At 40.4% G+C, this 16,823-nt stretch overlaps 1 protein-coding gene and 1 pseudogene across 2 annotated transcripts in view; one reads left to right on the top strand and one right to left on the bottom strand.

Annotated features, from left to right (window-relative positions):
- Positions 1-16,823, top strand: part of ASIC2 (acid sensing ion channel subunit 2) — a 1,082,534-nt gene that overhangs the window by 697,578 nt on the left and 368,133 nt on the right. The gene's annotated exons all lie outside the window — the stretch shown is intronic.
- LOC101428634 (UBX domain-containing protein 2B-like) overlaps positions 8,593-16,823 on the bottom strand; it is a 111,079-nt pseudogene continuing 102,848 nt past the window's right edge.

The following is a 16,823-nucleotide window of genomic DNA, read 5'->3' as shown; positions in this document are numbered from 1 at the left end:
AGTTTCAGGGTAAAATAACAGCTATTAGAACACCCTCTGGATTCAAAGTGTCTTAGTTCAAATCCCAGATCAGCCACTTATTACTGAGTGACATTAGGCATGAAATTTCTCAGTTTGTTTCTTCATGGAGTGCATAGTCCAGTGCCCAGCACATAGCAAGTGCTCAATAAAAATAAATGTCAGCTATTGGTACTGTTATCTCTTTTGCTCCTACCTGCTAAAGTAAGTATTGTTATACACCTTATGGAAGAGAGAAAGCTGAGGCTCAGAGAAATCAACTAATTGGATAATGTACATGGCCAGGAAATGGCAGAGCTGGGAACCCGGCTTGCCCAGACCTTGAACCTAAATCTGTCTGACTCAAAACCTAGTGTTCTTTCTACATTTCACTTTCCGTCTTTTCCCTGTCCATATGGGAATGTTTAAGGGCCAAACATAAGTCTATTAGTGCCTTCAACAATTTCAGCACCTCATGCAAATACAGCTTCGTGAGCAGTCCTTTGATTCTCCAGAATACTCCAGGCCTTCATTACACTTTTCAGCTCTGTACAGGTAGGATCATACACTGCATATCTTTAAAGATTCCAAAGTCCTAGTGCAATACCCTTCACATAGCAGAATTTAGAAAATCAAATGCTTGCATAGCCTTCCTCGGTGACAGGCTGTTCTAGATGTTTTACAAATAGTAATACTCACAACAGCTCTCTGAGGAGGCTACTATTATTATTCCCATTTTAAGATGAAGAAATTGAAGCACAGAAAGGTTAAGAACTTGCCCAAAGGCATACGGCTAACAAGAGATAGTAAGGATTCAAACTCTGCACTGAGCTCTGTTCTAGGTTTGAAAGAACAAAACAAAGAGCAGTCAGAACTTGACCTTGAAGAAAACTTGATCTTGCACTTTAATACTTGGCCCGGACACCATTATTTATTTATAATTTCTGCCCCACCCACACTGTAAAATGACAGGTCACCTTTAAAGAAGTAAAAGTTTGCATCAGACCCAGCATCCTGCTCTTCCTGTGTCACCAAGTTTGTGGACTGATCCACAAGGGTAGACCTATTTTCTGAAATGCTCTTCCACTTGGAAAATTCCCAGTCACCCATAAGGTTCCATCTACTGGAAGAGTGTCCCCCAATTTCTCTATTCTTATTGCAGGCAGTGTTGGGTGCTCCCTCCCTCTGCCACCATAGCATACAGAGCAGGCTCCTGTCACAGATTTCTATTTGCAAGTACTCCACTTCTGCCTCCTGCACCTATGAGTAAGCTACATGAGGGCAATAGAATAAGACTGAATCTTATTCGGCATTCCAACCCCAGTGCTTTGCATGGCCTGTGGCCCACAGCATGTGCTCAAGAAACATTGGTGGAATGAATGAATGAAAGAGTGAGAGAAAGACCTGCAACTGACCAAAAAGCAGAGGACTGAGACTTGTCATTCTGCTCTAACTTTAGCTCAGAGTGTCCTGGCAGTCAATACAAAAAGAGAAGCCACAATGGGTTCAGTAACTACCACTATCAGATCAAATAAGCCATTCAAGTTATCCAGGATAAAACTTTTTTGTTCTTGGCACTAACTTTGACAGGGAACTTACTACATTGAGTCTCATGGAAAGGACATTGAGTGAAAAAATGGGCAAAATAATGGCCAGAAATGCCTACATAGTCTTCATGTGGCCATTTCATTCTTTGAGCTTTGATAAAACTGCAACTTAACATGCATTTGACAAGAGCCAGAGATCTATCAGGTCAAGCCTGACCTCTTAGATAAGGATCTAGAGGGCTATTGATCAGACATTGAGCCATCTGCTTCAGACACTGCTCCTGCTTCCCTGAGGTAGACAGACTTTGAAAAGGTAAAAAGAAACTGATCTGGAGTTTACACAGATTAATATGAGGCCTGGAGTTTATCGTCCGCCTCTGCTCTTGCCCTGCAAGTATTGTCCAAGCCCTCACCTTTCATCTTGTCTTTCTCTCTCTTTTTCTGAGAACTTTATTGAGACATAATTTACATAACATAAAATTCACTCGTTTTAAGTGTGCAACTCAATAATTTTTTGTAGATTTCCAGTGTTGTACGACCATCACTGCACTTTAATTTTGGAACATTTACATCACTCCCAAAAGAGACCCCGTGCTCAATCACTCCTGCTCCCACAAATCCACCCCACCCCACCCCCACCCCCACCCCCACCCAGGCAAGCATTAAACACTCATAGTCTTTTTTTTTTCCTCCTGTCCCCCCCATCCCCGGTTGTCTGCTCTCTATGTTTTCACGTGGGGCAGCTCTCTTACAGGGTGCTCTCCTTGCGTATGGGACTCCCCTATGTGGGGAACACCCCTTAGTGGCCCAGCACTCCTTGCATGCATCAGCACTGCGCATGGGCCAATTCCCCACATGGGCCAGGAGGCCTTGGGTTTGAACCCTAGACCTCCCATATGGTAGGTGGACACCCTATCAGTTGAGCCACTTCCACTTCCTTCATAGTCTTTTATTCTATCACGTAAACCCTTCCTTACTTAAACTTGACAATTTAGGCTCCTGAGGTCTTTTAAGTAAGAACATCACTGATTTTTTATGGAAGTCAGTATAAAAGAATGAAATTTGGTTTTGCTTAGCAAAAGACTTGACAAACTGTAGCTTTACACTAACCTGAAATACCAGCAGACAATACTAATGAGTCCATGAGTCTCTCTAGAAGTTTTCATTATTCACCAACAGAGGAAGTTGTCTTTCTGATGGCCTAGCTGCAGCCCCACTGTGGCATCTGGGCAGGTCACTTCTCTCTGGGGCTCAGTTTCTTCACCTAAGAACTGTTCACCCTGATCATCGCCAACGTATCCACTAGCCATGGGAATGCAAAGGGGAAGACTGATGATACAGGTGGTTTTCTTTCCTGACTTTCTCATTCAAAGGTTGGCAAATTGCATACCTGCCTCGGAGCTCGTTCTCACCTACTCAGGGGCTCATAGCCAATTCCACCAGATGAGGCTTTTCACTGAACAATAAAATACTTAAAAACACATTCCAATTTCTTCCTTTGTTTAAAACATTTTTTTCTACACAATAGAGATAGGCAGCTTTAACTTTAACTAAAGCATCATGTGGCAGATACATTTAAGGAAATTACTGTTGAATGCAAAGATAAATTCAACTCATTTAGACAGCTGATAGGGGAAATAGAAATGGAAAAGTGATTCCTTTGACAGAGGGACAAAGCGATGTCGTGGGGAGTAGAGGTGGGGAGCTGTGTACCTCTCTGCCTTCTTTCTATTCCAAATCATCAAATTCTATATAGTGAGTTTATCTATATGATGGGACACCTGTAGTCTGCTGAGGAGTTTGAGGATGGTAAATAGAGAACTTCTCATAGACGCTGTATGAGTCTACTTGTGGGCTCTGGGTGAACCCTGACCAGGGGGGCTACTGGCAAGAACTAGGCTGTGAGACTTCTGGTTGACTCAGATATTGGTTAAGATGCTCCAGGGTTCCATTTCCCGCACAGAATATTCAAGCAACTACCCCAAACTGGCAGAGCCGTCTGCCTTAAAATGCAGAAGACAGTTGCATCACCCTAATACCAAAGCCAGATAAAGGTACATAAAGAAAGAAAACTACAGATCAATATCCTTTATGAAAATGGATGAAAAAATCCTCAACAAAATACTAGCAAACTGAATCCAACAGCACATTATAAGAACTATACACCGTATTTGGGATTTATCCCAAGTATGCAAGCATGGTTCAACATAAGAAAATCAATTAATGTAACACAACACACTAATCAAACAAGGAAAAAACCCATACAACCATCTCAATTAACATAGAAAAGGCATTTGACAAAATCCAGCACCCCTCTTGATAAAAACTCTCAGAAAATTAGGAACTCTAGGAATAGAAGGTAACTCCCTCAACATGATAAAGGACATATATGAAAACCCACAGCTAATATCATACTCAGTTGTGATAGGCTGAAAGCAACCCCCTAAGATCAGAAATAAGACAAGGATACCCACTGTCACCAGGTTACTCAACATTGCCTAAAGCAATCAGTCAGGAAAAAAAATAAAAGTCATCGAAATCATAAAGGAAGAAATATATCTTTCCCTATTTTCAGATGACATGATCTTATGTATATAAAAAAATCTTTAAAAATCTAACAACGAAGCTCTTAGAGTTAAAAAAAATTCAGCAAAGTAGTGAGGGACAAATTTCAGTGGTATTTCTATACACTAGTAATAAACAAGATGAAAAGGAAATCAATAAAAAATTCATTTGCAACTAAAAGAATCAAATATCTTGGAATAAATTTAACCAAGGATATAAAGGACTTGCACATGGAAAACTACAAAACATTACTGAAAGAAATCAAAGAATACTTAAATAAGTGGAAGGGATTCCATGTTCATGGATTAGGAGACTAAATATTTTTTAATATTAAACTTTATTTTTAAAAAGGTTTAGATTACAGAAGTGTTATATCAAAAGTATAAGGAATTCCTGTGTACACCCCTCAGCCTCCCATGTTCTCCCCTATTAATAACCTCTTACATTTTTTACAATTGATGAATAAATATTGAAGCATTGCTACTAACAAAGGTCTATAGTTTACATTGTGGTTTACACTTAATTCCAGTGCCCTAAAAATGCCCCATGTTCCCCTCAGAACCACTGGTAACCACTATCTTTAAAATGACATTACATGTTCTTCCATTACTACAATATTAATAAGTTTATTTGTCTATGGTTGCATTCCCCCTTTATGTTTGCTCATTCCTCAACCTTGAGGATTTGGGGAAGATAAGGCCCACTTTGCTTCAGATGGAGAGGGGATTAGAGCTTATGGTGCAGACAGAAGGAACTGTTTTCTTGCAGTTGTAGATACTCTTTGTTTTGGGAGATGGGGTTTGTCCAGCATTATCATTTTGTTAGTTGTCCTGAGCAAGTCCAATCATCTGGAGAGTAGGTGTTGGCCACAACTCTTCTGAGATTGAGGGCTCAAATGGCATATGAACAGTCTCTGAAACATCTATTTAATGAACATAGTGATAATTATAGGCATGTATAAAAGGGGTAGAAGAATCATGTGTAGGGAAATTATAAATGAGTCTAACCATTACATTTAGGAAATAGTTGTCACATATTTCAAGGTAAGGCCCACAGACAGGGTGCTGATTTCAAGGGATTGTGTGCCTTGCCTATAGTGTCTGGTTGGCTCTAGAGCCCTCAAGGACACCCCTGTTAGATGCTTCGTTCACAGTAACACTTAGTGAGATCTGCCTGAGACATGCATTAAGTGTAACCTCTGGAATGACTTCCTGACTCATTCTGAATTCTCTTAGCCACAAAAACTCTTTTCTATTTGATGTTTCCCCCCTTTTGGTCAAGGTTTTTTCCCAAATGCATCACTAGTTGGTGCTTGATATTAATGCCTTGGTGCCGGGGAGGCTCATCCCTGGGAGTCACATCCCATGCTGAGAGCAAAGTAGTGTGCTTATTTGCTGACTTTGGCTTCAAGAGAGTCCATGTTTGAGTAATAAGGAGGTTTTCAGGAGGTAACTCTTAGGCAATAGTTATTACTAGGTGAAATTTCAATTTTACAAGAATAAGGTTCATAGTTGGATGCATTAACATTGAGGGCTTGACATATTGGACTGTTTTCTTTTTTTTAGTCACTGCCTATGTACTTGCAAGATTCTAGTCCCTCTATTTGAGAATGCAGCCTTCCCCAGGTTGGGAGTTTAAGAATTTGTTGTTTATTGTATGAGTCTCCACCCACTGAGATAACACCCTATGACAAGATGAACATATTCATATTCCATAGAAGCATGCCCTAGGTGCTCCCTTTCCCACACATCACCCTATCACTGACACCAGTGACCCTCCCCTGACATATTTGCCAAAAGAACATTCCCACAACTGTATTTTCAACCACAGACCTTGACCTCCCCAGAGTGCACCTGTTCCTTCCTCCAGCCCTGCCCCCAATTCCACATATAGTCCAACCCAACCCCCCAACCCTGCTCACCCTCACACTCCAGTACTGTCAATCCCATTCACATCCCTGCATCACCATCACCCCCCTCCACTGCTAAACCACCCCTTCCACCTTATCATAGGTTCTGTCCAGATTGAGCATCAGCTAACCATTCTCTACTCCCTTTCTGTCTTCTGGTAACCTATGGTAATCTCAATATGCTTAACACTTTGTAATAGAGGAACAGTCTTGCATTTGTACTATTAATCACTGAAATCACTGTTTTACAGTTCCTAGATTATCCTTTACCTTTCTTTCAATGGATATTAACCTCCCTAGACTACCTCCTTTATCCACAACAACATTTGTAAGTCACAGTGTTAATTATACTTACTATAATGTGTTCCCATAAACTTTAACCATTTCCCTGCATCTCCTATCCCCCTCATTGAACATTCTACATATATTCAGCATCAGATCCCCTTCTCAACTCACATTCTACCTCCTAGTAACCTATACTCTGTAGATTAACTCCATGAGTTTACTCCTCATATTTAGTTCATATTAGTGAGACCATACAATATTTGTCCTTTTGTGTATTACTTACTTCATTCAACATAATGTCCTCAAGGCTCATCCGTGTTGTCATATGTATCCCAAGTTCATGTTTCCTAATAACTGAATAGTATTCCATCATATGTATATATCACATTTTGTTTATCCATTCATCAGTTGGTGAGCGCTTAGGTTGTTTCCATCTTTTAGCAATTGTCAATAATGTCACTATGATTACCAGTGTACAAATGTCTATTTCTGTCCTTACTTTAAGCTCTGAATATATTCCTAGTTGTGGGATTTTTGGATCATACAGCAATTCTATATTTAGCCTCCTGAGGAACTGCCAAATCGTCCTCCACAGAGGATGCATGATTTAACATTCCCACAACAAATTCGGTGTGTTTCCATTTCTCCACATTCTCTCCAGCACTTGTAGCTTTCCGCCTTTTTAATAATGACCATTCTGTAAGGCATGAGATAATATCTCATTGTAGTTTTGATCTGCATTTCCCTAATAGCTAGTGATGTTGAAAATATTTTCATGTGCTTTTTGGCCATTTGTATTTCTTTGGACAAATTTCTATTCAAGTCTTTCGCCCATTTTTAAAGTGGATTGCTTATCTGTCAGTGAATTGTATGGTCTCTATATGACATGGAGATCAAACCTTTATCAGATACGTGGTTTCTGAAAATTGTCTCCCACTGAGTAGGCTGCCTTTTAGCTTTCTTAACAAAGTCATTTGAACCACAAAAATGTTTAATTCTAAGGAGGTCCCATATGTCTATTCTTTTCTTTCATTGCTTGTGCTTTGGGAGTAAGGTTTAAGAAACCACCACCTACCACGAGATCTTGAAATTTTTTCCCTATATTTTTTCCTAGGAGTTTTATGGTTCTAGCTTTTATATTTAGGTGCTTGATCCATTTTGAGTCAATTTTTGTATAAGCTGTGAGATAGGGGTCCTTTTTCTTTCTTTTAGCTACGGAGAGACAGTTCTGCCAGCACCATTTGTTGAGTAGACTGTTCTGACCCAGCTGGGTAGTCTTGATAGCCTTGTCACAAATCGCTTGACTTTAGATGTGAAAGTTTATTTCTGAATTCTTGATTTAGTTCCATTGGTCAATTACATATATGGTCAATTGATGTTTTTAGTAGAAGAAATAATTATTATACACTCAAACTATTTTAAAATCAGAATACAGATAGTTTTCAGTATAAATCACAGAAAGATTCTCAACTTATTTGATCAAGAGTTTTCTTAATGGTGTTGGTTAATGCAACAGCAAGAAACTAGTTCAAATTTTACCAAAGACATCTATCAAACATTTGTTTTTGTTTTCTCTGCAAACAAATGATGTTACATTAACACTCAGCATGTAACAAATTAGTCTGCCTGGATATTTAAAAGCTATTGACATAAGCTAACCTTGTAACTAAAAGTTCAAATATATTTATCTCAAGTTCTTCCCCTTGTCTTGAGTTATCTATGTTACAGCTTGCAAACAGAATAAGAATAAAACCAAAATTTATCTGTAAAAGCAATAAAAATAAATGAGTTGTTATTATGCTGAAAGTGTCTTCCTCACTCATTTGGCACATTATCTATTCCTACATGCAATTGTATGGATTAGAGTGTTTTTACTTCAGTTGCTGGAGTATCAGTGTTAAGAATATCTGCTTCTTATAGTGTCAGACTTTCATCTGTTAGCTCTTTGTTTGGAAATAAAGTCACAAGAATAAAATCAAAAGTTGCAAATCCGGACAGGGACTGTGCAATAAATTCTGGAATATCCAGGATCCTGTGTGTTCTCTTGAATCTTTGTATCAAACAACTCCTACCTACTTACCTGGTTTGAATTTCTGTTGTTCACACTGAATCATCAGTAAGGACAACTGCATTAAGTATTGCCTTCTTCACTTCTTCTGCGCAGGAAGATGTGCTGACAGCTTCATGTACAAGGCTTCCAAGTTTTTGCCCTTCTCCACTAAAAGCTTTGAACCTCAATCTAGGTTTTATGTATTCTTAACCAACCCTGATGATCCTCCATATCCGAGTTCACTTGGCTACCATAAACCAGTCCCTGAAGCACCATGGGAATCTCTCTTTTGAAGTCTTCTGCCAGCAATAAATGACACTTTGAAATATGTCCAATACAAGTTGCTGAATGTCAGGCATACATGCAGTGAGAGTCACCCCTCTCTTAATAGACTCCAGATACTGAGCATTTGTTGGGTTATTGTAAGGTCTCAATTCTCCATCATCTAAACTGAACTATTGATTCAGTTTAAGCAAAACCTGAACATCTTTCATATTTTCTCCATAGACGTATTCAGACCACTTTCAAAAGGAATTACCCAATCTCTAGGTTCCATCCGTGAATGACTTAGGCTTGTCATTGCCTGAAGCTCTTGTGCCTTCATCCAGAAGGATGGCCCCATGTTCCCTTGCCTCTTTGAAGAGTCCCTTCACAATTTTCCCAGTTGAAGGCTGAACTATATGCAATCCACTGTGTTCATGTTCCCTTGAACAGAAACTTTCAGTATTATAGTTCATGAATAAAAGAACTTTGAGGTGGTGTTCTTGGGCTTTTAAAAAAGACTATAACTTCAGGTCTATTAGACTTGGAAGGTTTACATTTTTCTTCATCTTCATATAATCCTACTGAACCCAATTTATTTTTTGATATGTCATCACTTTGGTTGTTTTCAGGTTTATGTTCAAGTTCTTCACATTCCTATTAAATTCTGCAAATCCCAAGTTCTCAGGGCTACCTCCTGGATGATGTCATCTGTTTTCCTTCTCTGGGCTCTGCACCACTGCCGTCCACCATCTTCTCCCTGGTCCCCAATTGGTTTTTGACAAAGGTACTAAATACACTCAATGGGAAAAGGATAGCTTCTTTAACAAACGATGCAGAGAAAACTGGATATCCATATACAAAAGAATGAAGGTGGACTCTAGCACACACCACAAACCAAATTATTTCAAAACAGATCAAACACCTAAGTAGAAGAACCTATCCATAAAACTTTGAGAATAAATCATAAGGAAACATCTTCAAGACCTTGTATTAGGCAATGATTTCTTAGATTTTAACATCAAAAGTAAGAACAGGAAATATTTAAAAATATGTAAATGGGACTCATTAAAATTACAAACTTTTGTGCATCAAAGGACTTTATCTTGAAAGTGAAAAGACAACCTACTCAATGAGAGAAAATATTTGGAAACCACATATCAGATAAAGGTTTAATAGCTAGAATTTATAAAGACATCCTACAACTCAACAACAAAGAGAAGCAACCCAATTAAAAAATGGGCAAAAGACTTGAATAAACACTTCTCTAAAGAACATATACAAATGGCCAATAAGCACATAAAAAGATGCTCAGCAACATTAGCAATTAGAGAAGTGCAAATCAAAACCACAATGAGGTACCATTTCACATCTACTAGAATGGTTACTATTTACAAAAGAAAAAACAGAAAATAACAATTATTGAAGAGGATGTGGAGAAATAAAAACATTCATTTGTTGGTGGTGGGAATGTAAAATGGTGCAGCCACTATGGAAAACAGTTTGGAGATACCTCAGAAAGCTAAGTATAAAATTATCATATAAAATTGCAAACCAACTTCTGGGTATGCATCCAAAAGAATTAAAAGCAGGGGCTTGAACAAATACTTGTATATCCAATATTCATAGCTGCATCAGTCATAGTTGCCAAAAGATGGAAGCAGCCCAAGTGTCCATCAACGGATGAATGGATAAATAAAATGTGGTATATTTATGCAAGGGAATATTATTCAGCACAAAAATGAATGAAATTGTGATACATGTGACAGCATGGATGAACCTTGAAAACATTATGTTGAAATAATCCAGACACAAAAGGACAAATACTGTTACGACCTCACTTATATGAAATAATTAGAATATGCAAATTCATAGAGTCAGAAACTAGAATACAGGTTACTAGGGCCTAGTGGGGGCAGAGAATGGGAAGTTAATGCTTAACTGATACAGAGTTTCTGTTTGGGGTGATGGAAAAGTTTTCCTAATGGATGGTGGTGATGGTAGCAAAACACTGTGAATGTACACACTGAACTGTATATGTGAACATGGTTAACAGGAGAAATTTTAGGTTGTATGTATGTTTTAGAATAAAATTTCTTTTTAAACCATAGAACTGTACAACACAAATAGCGACCCTTAATGTAAACTACGGACTGAAGTTAATAGTTCAGTTATAATAATATTATTTCATTAACTGTTACAAAGGTTCCACATTAAAGCAAAGTATTAATAATAAGGAAAACCTGGGGGGGGGAGCTTTTAAACTTTCTGCATGATTTTTTCTTTAAACCTTAAACTTCTCTAATTTAAAAAAAAAAAAGCAAATTAAAAAAGGACTAGGCTGCACCTCTGGCAGTTCTTTTGCCTGAAGCATGTGGAGGCAGCATAGCCAAGACTCTAAATGTTAACAGAGGTAGAAGTACAATGTCATGGCCAAAAATCATATCCCAGGGTAGGGCAAGACTACAAGCTAAAAGAGAAATCTATGTGTGGAGTCAGCCATGCAGTGCTGCACTTCAGATCTAATCTCCCAGCCCCAGCCTACTAGCAGCATTCCCCATGGCCAAAGAGCTTGCAAGAAGCTTGGTACAGAAAGCATCAAACACAGATCCAAAAAAGGAATAGAAAAATATCCCTCAAGACCATTCTTGGACAATAGCTTTCTTGCCCTGTGGAATAATATGGCCCCAGAGGAAATTGGAGTCAGAGAAGAGAATCAATTTTGTCAGAATCTTCTGGGCCAGTCACATCATGTGAAGATAACAGAAGCTCCTAGAAAGGTCACTCTACAGGAAAGGACCTCCCATAACTTAATTTCCTTTTGTTACATTGTGAGCTTCATTTTCTCCCACACTCGCCTTCCTTCTATCTCTTTTCTAGGTCTGCCAAGTCCTGTTTATTAAAAAACGTTGTGTCCAATTTACCCAGATTTTAATTAAGCTGTCATGTTGAAATGGGATTGTCTCCTGGGAAGTGAACAAAGATTTTATGGTCATTTAATTTTTGCTTAGGATTTAAAATCCTACTTCTAGCATGCTTAAAATTATTAATGAGATCCAGGAATTCTTGCCCATTTGTGTCCATTACAAGCCATAAATCATCAAGCTCAATTAGGGACAAGGGAAACCTGCAGAGTTAAAGCTGGAGGTTATGCACAATTGTTTCTATCCAGTATATCCAAGTGATGGATTGTGAGCATCAGGGAGCAGGGTGGGGAACAGAAGGAGGATGGGGTGGGGTGTGGGGCAGACAATAGATGGCAGAGGCATAGAAAAGGACATGGAGTCAAAGGATGGAATAGAAAGGGAGACCATTAAAATGGCCAAGGGCCAAGGAGTAGGGTTCAGAGAGAAGATCAGAAAGAGAAGAAGGGGAGAAAGGAATTAGGCTTGTGGGTTTTGGGTGGTAAGGGGAACATTATTAATGCTTACCAATAGTCTGGCTCTCCTCTTCTTCCAAACATAAGGGAGTATTTTACTTTCCTAACCCCATGAAGCACTACCCAGGTGGAGAATAGGTCAGGTTGGGTCCTAGAAGATGGAGGCAGAGCAAGAAGGGGGATTTACTCACTCAGAAGTGCAGAAGACAAGCCCTCCACTATACCTTGTGCCCCAAAAGCCCCCTCCCTTCACCCCGGTGTATCTCTAGCTGACCTCAATTTGGCACGTGTAATATCATGAGGGCTGAGCAAACAGGGCTGTCAGAGATCCTTTCTTTGAAGAGAACAGACTTTCATTAGTACCAACGTAGACAATGCAGGATTTATTACATAGATTCCAGTGGCAGGAAATAGAGAAGGGCCTTGCAGAGGACAAGGCCAGGACCCAGGAAGCCATCAGGAGCCATGGCACCTACAACCCTAGCTTGCTGTCTCTCCCTGGGCCCACCTGATCCCTTTTCTCTGCCATCTCTAAGTGTTGGTTTTATTCTCATCTCTTCTTCCAATCTGACTTTCTTTACTCCTCTGGGAACACAGTGGAAAGTGGCCACCTCAAAATGGCACCATCACCATCTGAACCCACCTCACCCACAAGTCAGGTATCTGCAATGATGTGTCCAAGTGTCTGGCTCCTAGTTCCAAATCCCCAGGAAAGAGGGATGCAGAGCCCTTAGCAAAGTACCTGGAACACAGGAGGCAATCAGTAGGAGTTGAGTTGTAGTCTTGGTCTGCCTTGTATTGCTATGTAGTCTTGGACAAGTCACACATCACTTTGAACTCCATGATCCTGTAAAATGTAATGATACTGTTGGCCCCTGCCTACCTCTCATGGTTGCTGTGAAAATCGAAAAGATGTGAAAATGCTCTATAAACTCTGAAGTCAAGGGGTGTGCCTCTTCTTCATCATCATTATCACTATCATCATCATTATGACTACTACCGCTACCAAGTGGCTCAATGCCATTTCGGTCCCAACAGCTTTCCAGAACTTTTGAGCACAAAACTTTGAAAGCTTCCTCCTCCCTTTACCCAGGGTAGCTCCAAAAGCTTGGACTGTGTAAAACTGAGCCTACTTATTCATTCATTCATTCATTCATTCATTCATTCATTCATTCATTTATTCAAGTATTCATTGAGTACCTACTGTTTTCCACTTTCTCTTCTAGATGCTGGAGTTCTAGATCAGTAAGCAAAATGGACAAAGATTCTTAACCTTATGGAACTTACATTCTAGTGGGGGTGGGAAGACAGTGTATAATAAGCATGATATATGGTATATTAGACATTGATTGAGCCAAAGCAAAACAAAAATGTAGGGCAAAGTCAGGAGCCCAAGGAGAGTAGACAGAGGTGTCTCCCTGCGGTTCCTCCACAGCCAGCACTGCTTGCAATGCTGAAGGAAAGCTTCCCACTCTAAAATCTCTTATTTCACTGTGATCTTCATTGTGAAGGTCATTAGTTGACAGATACAAATCACCGTGACTCAAAAAAAAGATCCAATTAAAGAGAGATTTAAAAATAAGGTACAGTGAATTATTCACAATAAAATTGGGATCTCAATCAACATGAAGGGAAAAACTGAAGCATTGTACTGCAGAAAGATGGAAAATGCCTAATGGGGTTCATCCAGTTAGACCTTGGGCTGTCACCTGAGATTTCTCCCTGCACTGACCTGATTCTATCTAGTGATGGGAAGACGATCTGACCCTTTCTCCAGTGGCTCAAGAGCTGTCTCTTGGCATCTTCCCTGAGGTAGACCACTCAGGCCAGGTCTAGACAAGACCAAAAGTAGGTCCAATGAGTTTTGGAAGGGCCTACAGTTCCCAGCCCCACTTGTCTGTCATTCCTTCAGTTTCCTTATCCTCCTTCCTCCTGTTACCTTTTATCTTGAAACTGCCCCATACTTCCATTCATTCATTTTTTCCAAGGAACATTTACCGAGCACCTACTATGTGCCAGCTCCAAGCTAGCTGCAGGGAATATAGACAGATGGCATAGGATTCCTGCTAGGAGCACCTATCCTAAGACAGACAAGTAAACAGATCTTAATGAATGGTTGATAGAATGTTTCAATAGGCATCAAGAAAAGTTAGCAGAGTACTGAACAGGAGAATTTGGCAACAGACATAGTCCCTGACCCCACCTCTCTGCTTTGGGAGCCCCCTCAGAATGTTCCCTCTTTTTGCTTGCTTCTACTGTCATCTTTTCCCCCTTGAATTGTAATTGTCCATCTTCTGCGCTGGCCTCCTCACCAGGCAGTGAGCACTCTAGGTAGAACTGGAGTTTCCTTAATAGTCCTTGTATCCATAACCCATAGTACACAAAGTGATAACTCAGAATGTGTTCTCAGTCCCTGCGTTCAATGGCATTAGTACTGCGCCTTGCAATAAGTCAGAGCTCAACAGTCAGGGGTGCACTGAATAAACCCATTCATGCTGAGCTATCAGGACTTGCTTCTCTACTCCCGTCTAATGGAGGCAACAAGTTAAGCAAAGGAATGAACTACTAATAGCAGAATTTCAGGCACTCCAGAAGGCAAAGAAGTGGGGGTAGTTGAACTTCCCAATGCTTCCTCCTACCACTGAAGTTCCCTCTGATATATATTTTCAACCACATGTGAAAGATTATTAGAGAGGCTGTGTTACCATGACAAGCAGTGCTACCAGTTCTCCACCTCTGCCCCAGATGTGGTATCCAAGGCCTTTGTGCCTCAGTTTCCCACATCTATAAAATAAGGGTAATAATCATAATACTTACTTTATGGGTTTTTATAAAAACTGAATGACAACACACAAGTATATGGACAGTACATAGTAGATGCTCAAGGAACATGAACTTTTGTCTCTGTTGATTCAATACCAATTTCAGAGTGATAGTTGTTAAAATGGTTCATTTAAGGAAGCAGATGGGTTCCCATATACCATATGTGAGGTCCTGGGTTTGGCCCATGTGGAGAGATGGCCCACGTGGAGAGCTGGCCCTCATGGCAAACTGACACAACAAGATGATGCAACAAAAAAGAGACACAGAGAAAAGACAATGAGAGACATAACAAACCGGGGAGCTGAGGTGGCTCAAGTGATTGAGTACCTCTTTCCCATGTCAAAAGGTCCCAGGTTTGGTTCCCAGAGGCTCCTAAAGAGGAGGCAAGAAGAGAAGACAGGCAGACACAGAAGACCATGCAGAGAATGGACACAGAGAGCAGACAGCAAGCATAAGTGGCAAGGGGGAGGGGTAATATAATTTAAAAATTGTTTATTTTTTATTCTGCAGAAATTTGAGGTGCATCTGCTCTTGAATGTTGCAATGAGAGCTTGCGCTAGATATCCTGAGCTTCTTCCAACTCCATGAGTCACTGACTTGCTGTGCAGCCTTGGTCAAGGCACTGCCCCTCTCTGAGGTGGCTTCTTGGTAAAATGAAGGAGTTGGAGATAATATTTACATTCTTTCCAATCTCAAGTTCCAAGTTTCTCTAGGTGTGAAGGATCTACCTTAGTAGGGAAAATTTGGTGTTCTTCCACCGTTGATTAAAAAGTGAACATCAAAATCCAGAAGGCCGTTCCAAAGTTCTACCAATTGCACTCAGGACTCTTCTGGCCTTTGCTATGAACAACTACTGTGGGCCAGGCATCACATGCTCATTTGCTTATTTATTCACCACCACCACATAATGGTTCTATTTTACAAATTTTGAATCTGCAGTCCAGGGACCAGCTAGTAAGAGCCAAAGTCAGTGTTCTTTCTGCTAAGTCACCTTTGTCTGGACAAGTCCATGCCAACGTTACCTTAACCCACGTCACATATAGCCAGTCTCTCTAGCCACAGGCCGTGGCTGCAGAGCTGGAGAGGACCCAGGGTCTGTCCCCTGGTTGCTGGTATGAGGAAGAAGACCCCCACTTATGCAGAGGTAACTAACATGGACCAGGAATTGTGGTTGATAACAGAAGATGCCTAACTAGCTGTCTGGTACATTATGGGCTTGCAACATATTTTTATTGACTAAATAAATAAATGGATGGATGGATAGATAGATGGATAGAAGGATGGGAACCATGTAATGGTAGGAATTTTTTCTTTTCCCTTATTCTATATCTGCTTCAAAAAGGACATGGTTCATATATACCAAAACACTTAGTATGTTGCCAAGAGCCCCCAGGAATGTCTTCAGGCCAGGCTAGTTCTAAGGTGGGACAAGTGAGGTGCCTAGGATGCAAGATGTAAGCAGGTACTCACTCTCTTTCACCATAAATTTTACTCCCTAAGTGCTTCACTTGCTTCACCCTAGTTCTAGCTCTGCCCCAGGATCATTTCCTCTCATCTCTGCTCTATTCCCCTCCCCCCCTGAAACTCTTCCCTCTCTCCCTGGATCACATTATCTTGACATTGACCTCTGTCTCTCTTTAACCTAGTGTTTCTCAACCCTAGATGCAAAATAGAATCACCTTAGGGGATTTTAAAAATTAACTAGGGAACAGATGTGGCTCAAGCAGTTGGGTGCCCACCTATTGCTTGTGCATGTGAGGTCCTGGGTTCAGTTTCTGGGGCCTCCTAAAGAAAATGAGCTGACACCTTAATAGGTGACACAACAATGTGAGTCAATGAAGAGACACAATGAGGAAATACAGTGAGAGACACAACAAGCAGGAGCAGAGGTGGCTCAAGCCATTGAGTACCTGCCTCCCACACAGGAGGTCCCGGTTTTGGTTCCCAGTGCCTCCTAAAAATAAGGCGAGCGCACACAGACACAGAGAGCAGACAATGAGCGTAAGC

Source organism: Dasypus novemcinctus, chromosome 21 (genome assembly GCF_030445035.2).
Source record: "Dasypus novemcinctus isolate mDasNov1 chromosome 21, mDasNov1.1.hap2, whole genome shotgun sequence".
Taxonomy (NCBI): Eukaryota; Metazoa; Chordata; class Mammalia; order Cingulata; family Dasypodidae; genus Dasypus; species Dasypus novemcinctus.
The sequence above is the reverse complement of the archived record's forward strand: the minus strand, read 5'-3'. Positions and strand labels throughout refer to the sequence as shown.